The sequence below is a fragment of the Anabrus simplex genome, chromosome 5 (assembly GCF_040414725.1).
Source record: "Anabrus simplex isolate iqAnaSimp1 chromosome 5, ASM4041472v1, whole genome shotgun sequence".
In the NCBI taxonomy this organism is placed as follows: Eukaryota; Metazoa; Arthropoda; class Insecta; order Orthoptera; family Tettigoniidae; genus Anabrus; species Anabrus simplex.
This window is the reverse complement of record NC_090269.1, coordinates 440,977,298-440,988,473: the sequence shown is the minus strand read 5'-3', so window position 1 is coordinate 440,988,473 and position 11,176 is coordinate 440,977,298.

Below are 11,176 nucleotides of genomic sequence, written 5' to 3'. Positions count from 1 at the left end.
CGTGCAGCGACAGTCTGTAGCGATAATCCAGCCTCACACAGTCCAATTATCTGAGCCCTCTCAAACGGTGACAGTTGTTGATAGCGTGCTCTTCTCTGTCGTCGAGGCATGTTTGATGGGGAACACTTCACTGCACAGCCTGCAAGTCAACTACGCTACACCAGAGTCCATATACTGGAGTTGATTCCTCCGCAACCAATCACGTGGGGAGACCTGTAGTAACAATCCAATGGGTCTGAAACTTCGATCATTTACATACCTATATGGCATCGTTCCATATCTTGAAAATCAACACAAACGACCAATGCCTTCATGGTGTTGTAATTTCCATTTTCTCAAGTGTATAACAACATTATGCTGAAAATTGGGTCACACTTCTCCTGTCGCATACATCTTTAAATAAACTTGCCATGCTGGTTTCTCTTAAGGCAGTCAGTAATTCAGAGGGAATTTCATCAATTCCAGATGCCTTGTTCCTATTTATGTTTCTCAAAGCTCTGCCAAATTCTGACCTCAAAATTGGGTCTCCCATTTCATCAGCATCGTCTTCTTCCTACAATTTTCTGCTTTGTCTTCTTTCCCTAGAAGTGGTTTTCCATCTGAGCTCTTAATATGTTTGCACATAGTTTGCCTTTCTCCAAAGGTTTCCTTGATTTTGCTGTATGCATCTCTACCTTTCCTAGCACCATACAACCTTTCAACATCCGTGCACTTCTCCTTCAGCCATTCTTCCTTGGCTGTCCTGCACTTTTTATCTACTTCATTCTTTAATTGCCTGTATTCCTCTCTGCCCTCTTCATTTTTAGCATTCTTGTACTTTTGTCATTCATCGATCAGGTCGAGTATCTCCTGACTTATCCATGGATTTTTAGTTGATCTTACATTTCTTCCTAACATTTTATCAGCGGCCCTACTGACCTCACTTTTCAAGACTGTCCATTCTTCCTCCATTTTGTTTCTCTTTTTGTCCTTGTGCAATAAGTTCCTTGAAACATTCCTTCACACTCTTTTCCTCCAATTTGTCTAAATCCAATCGCCTTTCATTCCTTCCTTTCTTTAATTTATTCAACTTCAGATGGCATTTCATGACCAACAAGTTGTGGTCAGAGTTCACGTCTGCTCCTGGAAAAGTTTTCCAAAGCAACACGTGGTTTCTGAATCTCTGCCTAATCATAACAAAGTCTATCTGCTGCCTTCCTCCTTCTCCTGGTCTCATCCACATATACAGCCATTGTTTGTGGTGTTTGAATAAAGAGTGTTTTTTTTTTTTGTTTTTGTTTTTTTTTTTTGCTAGGGGCTTTACGTCGCACCGACACAGATAGGTCTTATGGCGACGATGGGATAGGACAGGGCTAGGAGTTGGAAGGAAGTGGCTGTGGCCTTAATTAAGGTACAGCCCCAGCATTTGCCTGGTGTGAAAATGGGAAACCACGGAAAACCATCTTCAGGGCTGCCGATAGTGGGATTCGAACCTACTATCTCCCGGATGCAAGCTCACAGCCGCGCGCCTCTATGCGCACGGCCAACTCACCCAGTGAATAAAGTATTAGCAAGGACTACATTATGATCGGTGCAGAATTCAACCAGCCGACTTCCTCCTTCATTCCTTTGTCCATATCCAAATTCTTCTACTGTATTACTTTCTCTTTCTGGGCCTGCCACTGCATTCAAGTCTCCCATCACAATTAGATTCTCGTCATCTTTTACATATTGTATTAAATCTTTTGTCTGTTCATCATCTGCTGAGCTAGGAGGCATATAGACGTGCGCTATTGTGGTGGGCATTGGTTTGGTGTCTATCTTGACAACAATAATCCTTTCACTATGCTGGTCGTACTAGCTTACCTGTTGTCCTATTTTCGTATTCATTATTAAACCAACTTCTGCACTTCCTCTGTTTGATTTTGTGATGATAATTTGGTAGTCACTCGACCAAAAATCCTGCTCTTCCTGCCAAAGCACCTCACTTGTACCAACTACATCTAACTTTAGTCTATCCATCTCCCTTTTCAGGTTCTCTAATATACCTCAACGATTCAAACTTCTAACATTCCACGCTCCGATTCGCAGAATGTCAGTATCCGCCTTCCTGATGATTGCCCCCTCTTGTGTAGTCCCCACCCGGAGATCTGAATGGGGTACTATTTTACCTCCGGAATATTTTACCCGGGAGGCAGCCATCATCAGTACATCATTCACAGAGAGAGACCTGCATGACCTCAGGAGTTAGTTATGACTGTAGTTTCCCATTGCTTTCAGCCATGTAGCAGTATCTACATACCTAAGCCATGTTGAGTATTATTACAAGACCATATCAGTCAATCATTCAGACTGTTGCTCTTGCAATTTCCAAAAGGCTGCTACCCCCCTTTCGATTAACCATTCATTAATCTGGTCTCTTGACAGATACCCATCGGATACGGTTGCACCTGCGGTTTGGCTTTCTGCTTCATTGGGACACGCAAGCCTCCCCACCGCAGTAAGGTCACATGGTTCACAGGGGAGGTCAATTTAAATATTGCCTGGGAAATGAACAGCTCAGGATAATAATATTTAGCTGTTAATAATAGCAAAGATGTTGTCAAAATAACTTGGCCAAAATTAACACTTTAATATTGTCGATGATTTTTTTCTTTTGTTCCAAATTATCAATATAGATCTCGGCTAAGATGCCCAAAGCTGGTTACATATGGGCAGACCTTTTGCTGATAAATTATGCCATTGAAAGTGAAATAATTGTTATTTTAAATAACTGTTAAAATACTTTTTTAAATCTTCAGTTTCTAATTTATGTTTGTTTAAATTATTATTGATTAAATTGATGGTTTTGTTTATATTATTATTATTCTCATGTCAGATACATCAAAAAAAAAAAGAAAACAGTTACAATAATTTCAAGTAACATTTAAATAATCTTGGACCAATACAACGCTACTTCGAGTCCTCTCTTCGTAGCTCGATGCAGGTCATCTTGCGTGCACAAAGATGGACACAGCGGACACTGAAGCATATGCTGGATGGTTTGATCTTCTCCGCAGTCACACTTGGTGTTGTCGCCATTGATGAAGCCCCATCTTGCCAAATTAACTTTGGACCTTCCCACTCCTGATCTCAACCTATTGAGAGATTTCCAGATTGTCCAGCTCTCATTGCAACAGGGTGGCAAACGTTCCTCAACCGCCATCTGCTCAGAGCCTTGGGGGATCTTCGTCTTCCATAGCTGTATCCTTGCCTTCTCAGCTGGTATTATAAGTTCCTGAGATGTTCGTAGGAAGCTCTTCCTAGATTTCAGTCTCTGTACTGGAAGCTCATGTCCATGCAGTAGATGAGTACTTTCGTGCTTAACCTTTGTCCTTTCCTTATTTGCAGCTACTTCTCTTCGCACACCGGGTGGTGCTATCCCTGCAAGACGATAGAGTTTTTCAGTTGGAGTAGACTTTAGACAACCTGTAACAAGTCTGCAGGTCTCATTAAGTGCTATGTCTACCCGTCTGGCATGGGATGAATTGTACCAAACAGGGCAGGCATATTCCGCTGCAGAATAACATAGTGCCATGGCGGAAGCACGAATAGTTTTTGGTTGACTGCCCCATTCTGATCGAGATAATTTACGTAGAAGATGATTCCTGGTGGAAACTTTAAGTTTAGTGTTCATGCAGTGTTTCTTGAATGTAAGAGCTCTATCAAGCATCACTCCTAGGTATTTTGGATTTTTACAGTATTGTAACTCAACACCTGACCACACTATATGCAGCTTACGATGAGCTTCCCTATTTTTCAGATGAAAGGCACAAACTTGTGTTTTCATAGGGTTAGGCCTTAACTGGTTTGCCTTGTGTTAGGATGACAAACTTTCGAGGGCGATGGTTAGATTCCTTTCCACTGTCTCAAAGTCTGTACATTGTTGTTTATATTAATGTTGCAATATATACATTAGATATGTCAAAGTAATTTATGGGATGGTAACTTGAGTTTATTTGGAAATGTTGTAGAATTTGATTGACATTTTAACACTTATTCTATAAAAAAGAGGATAATGTTTTGTTAAGAATTTCTGAATGAATTGGGAAGTTCTGTAAGTGGGGTTACTTTTAAAATTGATAATTTGTCTAACTGCGATACTGTCTTTATGGATTTTTGGTCAAGCTCTTGGTGCGAAGAGTATTAGGTTCATATTTATTTATTTGGAAGTTTCTTGGTCATTGAAGGAAAAGATATTATTATTATTATTATTATTATTATTATTATTATTATTATTATTATTATTATTATTATTATTATTATTATTGTTGTTGTTGTTGTTGTTGTTGTTGTTGTTGTTATTATTATTATTATTATTATTATTATTATTATTATTGTTATTATTATTATTATTATTATTATTATTATTATTATTATTATTATTATTATTATTATTATTATTTATTTTCCTTAAGTTGTACATGTACAATTTAGGGGTGGTAGATGGAGAAAGGGCAAGCCCCACATACACGGAAGTGCCTCATCTCCACATGTGTACATAAACTCTACTGAATATTTACATATAAACTTATGTAGACAATTTTAAATTTACGTATTTACACTACAAACACTGTAGCCTTAAGAATAATAATTATCTTGATTTATCCTGAAAATATTAGAGTAAGAACACCTAGACATTTATAGTCTCACTCAGACTCCTGTATACACACTCATTCACTCCCACTCCCACATGTGCACGCATACACATTCACCCACTTACACCTGTACTTGCACCCATCCTTCTTGCAATTCTAATTTATACAAGTTATATACATCGCATATGGGTTTCTATTTACATATGCATTTTCTTTACTTCGCGGAGGAAGTGAGGAAGAGGAAGCAGCTTTACCTCTGATGGTATAAGGTTCCAGGTACGAGCAGCCCTTGAGTAAAACCCATTTAAATATGAGGTTGTTCTAGCAAAGGCAGGGACAAGAGTAACTCCTTGGCCTCTTTTAACAGAGCAGTAATTGAGCTGAAGGCGGTGGAAAGGGGAAAGGTGTGTGTTATCTGTCAGGGATTTCCTAAGGAAGGCTACATCTATTTGTGCACATAACAAGTTCACTGGTGGCAATGACCTGGCTGTGTTTAAGGGGATGTGTTTGTTAATTAAATGTTCTGCTCGTCACTGGATACCTTCTAGTTTCCTCATATTTTCCGTTGTCATAGGATGCCAGGAAGGAAAGCCATATAATAGTATGGGTCGCACTAGGGAAATATAAGCCGTTCCCCCCGAGACACATCTACGGATGAAACCTAGTGCTCTGTATGCCTTACACCTCACTTCCTCCACGTGTTTATTCCATTTCAGATTGTCCGTAATGTGAATACCGAGCAGTCTGATGGAGTTGGAAGTCAGCAGTTGGATTCCACATAGAGTAGGTTGGTTCTGCTTAGTCTACTTACTTCACACCACAGAGCTATACTGCACCGTACCCAGGGGTAAATACCCTCTAGGACGATGCCTCCATTCCTGTATGAACATCCGACTAACTCAGGGTTGGGCAGAGTGTGGGTAGGTTGTCGGTTGGGTCAGGATAAAATGTCGAAGTTCTACTCTAAAATATCAATCAATGACAGGAAATGGAGGTATAACACGAATGAGAAACAATCATAGGGGGTAAGATGGATTTATTGATAAATATCCCTGATCATATTACGAGAAAACAATTAAATCAAGAAAAAATAATATGTAAAAATGAACTCAAAATGTAGAAAATAAATGGAAATCAAAACGTTACTTGAATGATAATACAAAATTTGAAATCAAAATCAAGTTCAACAAAGAACATTATATACATCAAGACTGAGCTGCTTCTTATAGTCCATTGTTTATATTGTCTGGCAACAAGTGTACGCAAACACCGACATGTGGTATTTCCATATGGAGTTACACACTATCACATCACAACGATACGGTTTCCAAATTTAAGTTAAATCCGAGAGTCGTCGAAATACTACCGTTAAATAAAAGTTACATTATAAAGAAAAGTTACTACGAAAAGGAAAATAATTAAGATGCAATGGATGCTATGTAAGTTATGCAAAATACTAGGGGCATATCCTACACTATATTTACAACAATCCAAACAATCAAACTAAACACATCTATATACATCGGATATCGAGTAAAGTCTTAAATGCTACACAGATTCTAATGTGAAACCCGGTTCACTGCAAAAGATCTAGACAGAACTAGATAAACCACCAATACTTCAGCACTCAGGCTGTTCCCTTTTAGAACAACGAGACAAGGTATATGACCACAAATAACAATGTAAAACATCAACCTGTAAGGGAAAGACAAATAACCCTTGATATCATGAAGAAAGCAATGGGCAACATTGCCTCCTTCTGCTGCATTTGAGCGCTCAACAGCGCGGTCATCCGTCATGTACTTCCGGGTAGATTACAAGCTGAAAAGAAATGTTGACCTCAACACTATGCTAAAGTTTAGATTCTGTCTCCCGAGGCTGTCACTAGGAAGTTTCGTCTCCTTCACACCTACAGATAAACACAGGCCAGAAATCAGCTTGCCATGAGATAACGCCTTTCGCCGGCTACACGGAAACTCACGTATATTCATTCCTTCCTAGCATGCTTTTACCATTGAATATCATCAGACTCAATAGTCTGGAATTAATACTGTCCATTCTGATCACAATACACACTGAGAAGACACTTAGCAGGCACTCACATCTGCACAATATTCTTTCTCTTGTCAGGCATACCATCATCCTGCATCAATACATTATAATTCAGCATGCAATCTTTATCTCATTATTTAAATCCCATTGGCCTTCCACATTATGAGACTCAGTTCATGTCCTTTACAGACCATCAGGTAAAACAGAATCCAACTTAACTCAAAGATCTTATTTTAACAACGACGTTCTGCAGCTCCTTCAGTCAGCTTCCGTAAAATCACGCATCATGCAGAATATCTATACCTGTCCCTCTGAATAACTGAAATGAAATGAACTAATACGTATGGAACGTTGTATAAAGATGAACCTGTCAATTTAGCCCTTCTAGCCTATAAATAAGGAAAACTCGGAATATCCTATACTAAGTAACATACGTAAATAAACAACAACTAATCCTATCAATCCCTCATTTTCCCAATCATCTAATCATAAAGCAAAATGAAAATAAAATAAACATGCATTAATCTCGTATCCAAATCTATCATATTAACAAAATCAAACAAACACATGCCGTCAGGCTTACTTTACATGAAAATTAAAAATTCTATCTACACTGCCCTAGTACCTTAACATAATTTACATATCATGCCATAAATAACACATGCGTCTTAACTGAATTCCATCCGACGACTCTCGAGATACCAGGATAGCAGCTTACATCCCCGCTGATTTAGGGATTTACTCCATGTTAATCACAGCATTTACATGTGGGAATGCACTTCCTTCTTCTGCATGCATGGCCATCATCTTGCTTGAAAATAATCCACTGGAACACAGAAGGCTATGGTTGACAATATCTTCGCTGCTTAATGCTACGAGCCGAAATACCCTTTCTCTTTACAAGATCAGCTAAACACACTGATATAATTATAATACACTTCACTTAAAGGGTGAGAATACAGTTTGAAAAGCAGCACACGGTTCGCAACGGAAGTTCCTCACAAAACGCGCCCGTCACGAAGTAGTGAAACAATATCACGTTTCCACTACACTTGTTACACAGCGGTCACTAAGCACCGTCTTTATATATTGAAAGTAAACTCTGCCAAAATATACTATTCCATTTACTCAAGAACAGTAAAATCTTCCAACTGCACAATTTACAAAGTTATTTAGAACAGTTACTGATACTGGAATAACACCACGTTAATCACGATCACCAATTCAGAGTTTGTGCTTCCGCACTATCCAAGCATTTAACACAGAGTGACGCTCTCCAGAGCTTGGGTTACTGAGGAGGCTTCGGTGACGCCATATTAATACTGGGGTTTCCGGGTGTCTGAACCAACCACCAATCAGAATATTCGTCGTATATGATGACACAATATTATTTGTGATATATTTACAAAACACAGCTCAAACACTAGCAAATCGCTTCCACCAATTTTTATATTACTTTTCCAAATATATCTGACTTCAGAAACTGTGGAAAACCGATTACGGACAGAAACTGACTTTAGCAACAGAGCACGTTGGTCATTCTGGAATTAAGATTTGGCACGGTGTGGCCTCCATATTTCCCAAGTTCTTAATTTCCATTGGCTGAAATATATTGCTTAGTCAGCATCTACTACACGTGTCGATCCTTGCCAGCGCTTGGTTACGCCACCCTTTCTCATGGTCATACGGAAATACGAAGCAATGTCCAGCGACTCACTGTCTTGCTCAACATCCGGTATCAACTATCTTGGGATACGATGCTTTAACATGTTAGACTGTAACTTTTATGAATAAATTTTACATATTGGGTCAAATAATACTCTAATTATTATTATGGGCCGGCAGGATACGGCTCAATACTATCCAGATCCGATTGGAATTTTACAATATCATCACTGTTTTTCATGGCTCTGTAAATGACTGTGTCATCGGCATACTCCGCCCCTTTGTCAGCCTCGTCACATTTGACTCCACCCATCCTCTCCTCCCTTCCGCACTCCCCTATTCCTTCCCCTCCGAGTTCACTACCGCCTCTGCAGCACAGTTATAACACCAGACTCAGAGCCAACAGACGGGCAGCAACCAACTCAACAGTAGTTAACAAATAACATCTTCCACTTACATAAAACTTATTTCTGCATCTGTTGACATTTTCTGGCAAGGATTCAGCCATTTTATTACCTACCGGTGCTAACGGCCTCTTACAATTTTTCAATAGACGCTTCTGCCTTACTTGCTACGAATTTCATCAGTGGCCTTGAAAAGATTGTATTCATGACAATCAAGTTTATGCTTGTGTACACGCCCTCATGTCGTTGGCTTTTTATTACTACCACTTTGATTTTCCAATATTTTATATGAACTGTTTTAATTAAAATTTTAATAGAAGTTTTAGTCTCCGACAAGATTATAGTTTAATCATAAGACAGTTTTCCATTAGCATCTTTTTATTTTATCATTTTTCACATTTTTATTGTTCCGAATTTTAATAACAGACTAAACTTTTAACTTCCACTTTTTATTTTAGTTGTATTTTTGATGATTGTATTTAACTTCCACTTTTAATTTAGTTGTATTTTTGATTATTGTATTTAGGCTGAAGATGCCCTTAATTGAGGGCGAAACATGTCCCATGTAACTAAGAATTTAATTATGTAACAACTATAAGTGAAAATATAAGTATTGAATAGGTGGAATAAATTAAAACACCTTTATTATTGTTGAACTGTTAAAATAACATGTAATACTGTGCCATGGTTGAATTTACACAATCCGGTAAGTCAAGAGCATAAATCGTGTACAGGAGGGGCCCTATCACACTGCCCTGAATTACACCAGAAGTAATTGTGGTTTGGTCTGATTTGGCTCCTCCGTACACAACACATTGCGTCCGACCCACCAAAAATGACCTCACCATGACAGCAGTTTACCCTGAATGCCGTAGTTGCTAAGTTTTAACAGAAGTCTTTGATGTGACACCTGGTCAAACGCTTTGCTCCAGTCCAGAGTCACACAGTATATTTTTAAGACATCAGTCTGCTCCAAAGAGAACTGCCAGTCATCAATGACTTTTGTTAAAAGTGTTGTGCAGGATTTTCCTGGAATGAAGCCGTGCTGGTTTGAGTTCAGCAGGTTTCTCTCCTTGAGAAAATCCAACATACATTTAGCAACTAGACGTTCCATACATTTAAAGACCCCTGATGTTATAGAAACTGGGTGGTAATCATCTACTTTTCCTTATCTCCATCTTTGAAAACTGGCACTACGTTGGCTTCTTTCCACTCCACAAGTACAGACCCGGTATTAATGGAATAGTTGAAGAGAGAGCAAAAAGAGGGTGCCAAGGCGACTGCACAATTCTTGAGAATTCTTGCTGGCACTCGGTCCTGCCCGGTCACGGCATGAGGTCTTGTTTTCAGAAGGCTCTCCTTTACTTTATTCGTTGAGAAATACAGGTTGGTTAGAGGGAAGAGAGGGGTAGATGTTGTCCTTGAATATAGCATGTTCTCTTCCTCAGTAGGGATGGAGAAGTTACTTTTAAATTTCCTGTTGAAGGTGTCTGCAATTTCTTGTGGTGTGGAGACTGCCGTACCGTTGTGTTTAAATACAGATGGAGCTCTGTTGCAACCTTTACTTCTGAGAAAAGCCCAGAATTCCTTGGAGTTGGTGTTGAGACTGTGGATGTAAGAATCGTAGGAATCTCTCTGATAGATTGTTTAGCCTTGTTCCTAGCCAGCCTGTATTTCTCCCACTCATAATCGGTTGGATTTCTTTTCCATTTTTGGTACAGGCGGTCCCTTCTTCAAATTTTTCGCACTATCTACTTGGTAATCCATGGAAATTTCCATCTGCTGGTTATATTTACTGTTGGTGTGGTTTCTCCTACGCATTGAAAGAAATTTTTCTTCCAGTCGTTCCATATCTTGTTTATGTCAGTACTGCTGGTGAAATCTGAGGTGAGAAGGGGAAGGCAGTTGGATAGTAAAGTGGATAGATCGTTCCAGTTTGTTTGGGAAAAATTATAAACTGTTTTGGTATGGAGTTTGGGGGATGGTTTTATATGGGTCAGTGTTGCAAGAATTGCCTGATGGTCACAGAATCCAGGAATAGTATTAAGAGATTGAATAGAATAGAATAGAATAGAATAGAATAGAATAGAATAGAATAGAATAGAATAGAATAGAATAGAATAGAATAGAATAGAATATATTTATTTATCACCTACAGGATGTCCCAGTTACAGATGATGTAATAGAAAAATTAAATAAAAAATGAAATTAAATAAAAAATAAATTAAATAATATACATACAAATATACATATATATATATACAAGCAGGTTTTCTACAGATGATTCACATAATTTACAAAATTATCACGTTCCTTTCTTGAGAAGAACATTACGAATTGCAGTGGAAGGGTGGTGAAAAATGTCGAGTGACCCTTCCAGCTGATTTATTGTCCTAAGGGCTTGCATGAGCCAAGAATTTTCATGCACAACCGTCCTAC